The 2,500-nt window shown below is 60.3% G+C and overlaps 1 pseudogene; it reads left to right on the forward strand.

Moving 5' to 3' along the window:
* The window catches only part of LOC140751453 (uncharacterized), a 9,358-nt pseudogene that overhangs the window by 3,493 nt on the left and 3,365 nt on the right, over positions 1 to 2,500 (forward strand).

Consider the following 2,500-nt stretch of genomic DNA (forward strand, 5'->3'; position numbering starts at 1 on the left):
AATTCCGACGCCGCAGTGAGGAGAAGATCGAGCAGGAGCGCGAATTCCTGCGGCAGCTGGAGCGTGGCGCAGAGGCGTTCATGCCGCGCCAATCCTTGGCTCGGACCCCGCCGCACTCATTCAGCCAGGTCCGGGCTCAGGAAACTATTGAGATGCTGGATCAGCCGGCACCGTCGGGCTCTAGCAAGCGGCCGTTACCATCACCGGAGGATATCCCGGAACCGGTTCGCCGACGCCTGGTGAGGAGCGCCGCTAGAGAGGAGGTACCGCCGCTAGGGGGACTATGGGACCAAGGCCCCAGCAGCAGCGCGCAGCCAGCGAGGGACCAGGAGAAGGACCCCATCTTCGGCGAGTCAAAGGAGGAGCTATTGAACTCCGTGCACCTGGCGGTCAAGGGAATCATGACCGTGGCATCGGCCTCGAACAAGTTAAATATGGCCGACAAAACCAGCATCAGCGGGCATGGCCAGGATATCCTAGCTGTCATTGGCGTCCTAGAACTGAGGCTGGCTGACGCGGAGAAGGCGCTTGTGGAGGCTGAGCTTGTGGCCACCAAAAAGATAGTGGCCATGCAGCAGTCGGCACTGGGCCGCCAGGTGCAAGCACCGACGCCGGCTGTGGTTGCGAAGCCGGACTACGCAAGGGCGCTGAAATTGGATAAGCGCGCGGCACCCATCCCCATCCCGCATGGAGAGTCAGCAGTGGTGGCCTTCTACCCCACCGAGGCCGAAGCTGACAAGCTGAAGACGGCAGAGGAGACAAAGGCTGCGCTGAAGACGGCCATCAACCCTAAGGATCTGGGTATCCAGGTCCAACAGGTGAGGAAGGTGGGGAACGCCGGCGTCGTCGTGCGGACCTCTACGGCCGAGGACGCCCGGAAGCTGAAGGAGGCTGCTCCCAAGACCCTGCGGGTCACAGAGCCTGCGAGAAGGCAGCCCTACGTCGCGCTCCGCAACGTGGAGAATGACACCAAGCCGGAGGAGCTGGTCAGCAGCATTGCGGAGCAGGCAAGTCGCGGTGGTCACGCCGAGTGGACAGCGGAGCGAGTGGGAAAGGATATGCGGGTGGCCTTCAAGAAAGGAAGGCCAACAGGCAGGACTGCCACATACGTGCTGCAGTGCTCCCCTAGCCTCCGCCGCTTCCTCCTAAGCGAGGAAGTGGTATATATCGGATGGCAGGTGGCAGAGGCGTCTGACTATGTGGCGGTCACCTGCTGCAACAAATGCCAGCAGTTCGGCCACCCGGAGAAGTACTGTAAGGCCGCCCAGCCTACGTGCAGTAAGTGCGGCGAGACAGGCCACCGCGGCACGGAGTGCGACCCACCGCAGGTGTGCTGCGCGACCTGCAAGAAGTTCGGGCGCAAGGAGGCAGGCGGGCATAAGACAATGGCGAAGGAGTGCCCTGCACGCCAGTACGCGGAGGCCCGGAGCGTTGAGATAACCAAGTATGGATAAGCTCCGGGTAGGCCAAATAAACCTGGCAGGCTCCGCGGCGGCCACCAAGGAATTACCCGCGGTGGCCGCAGAACACAATCTGGACATAGTGCTGGTGCAGGAGCCGTATGACGCAGAACACATCATAAAACACCTACGCACGGGGAAAGCGGGATTTTTCATCCCCAATGCCCGACTCCCGTGCGCGGTCCTGCACCAGCACTGCACGCAACACCTGATGGTGTGCCACGTCCCGTCCCTGGACCTATATTTGGTGTCGGCGTACTTCCAGTATAAGGATGACATTGAAGTACACCTGGGACCCCTGGAGCTGCTGCTGGACCAACTGCGAGGACAGAGGGTCCTGATAGGAGTGGATACCAATGCCCACTCTCCCCTCTGGTTTTGTAGGCCGGAACAAACGATCGGACGCGGACCCGAAGCCAGCCACAGAAGGTCTAGAATGGAAGACTTCATTGCTGCACGTGGTCTAATTATACACAACATACCGAACCAGCCGTCGACCTTCTGTGGTGACAGTGGCGGGGAGTCCAACATCGACGTGACGGCCTCGACCAGAGGGGTCAACACCAGCAACTGGAGAGTACACGAGGAGGCCAGTAGCAGCGACCACAGACTTATAACATACTCTATAGGCGCCGACACCACACCTCCACCGGCGGAGTCTGCGGGAGCGCTGAGGCGGTTCCGGGTGCGCGGTGTGGACTGGGACCGTTTCCGCTCGGGCATCCACGAACGTGTGGGACGGCTTAACTGGAGCAAACCTGCCTCCGAGGTATGTAAGGACTTCACGGATATTATAGATAAGACAGCGTGTGAGTGCCTAGGCCCGAGACGAGAGCGCGACAGGGAGACGGGCTATGAATGGTGGACGAGTGAACTGGACCGCCTGCGGAAAATACAGTATAATCGACGACGGAAATGGCAGCAGACCCGGAAACGGGGGGGGGCTGTGGAAGAGAAGGCCCGGAAGGACTTCCATGAGGCTCGCAGTATATATAGACGACGGATGACTGAAACTGAACAACAGTTTATGAGGGATGTGG

The sequence above is a fragment of the Epargyreus clarus genome, unplaced genomic scaffold (assembly GCF_041222505.1).
Source record: "Epargyreus clarus isolate Ecla_fem2 unplaced genomic scaffold, WU_Ecla_fem_2.2 ptg000022l, whole genome shotgun sequence".
Lineage (NCBI taxonomy): Eukaryota > Metazoa > Arthropoda > Insecta > Lepidoptera > Hesperiidae > Epargyreus > Epargyreus clarus.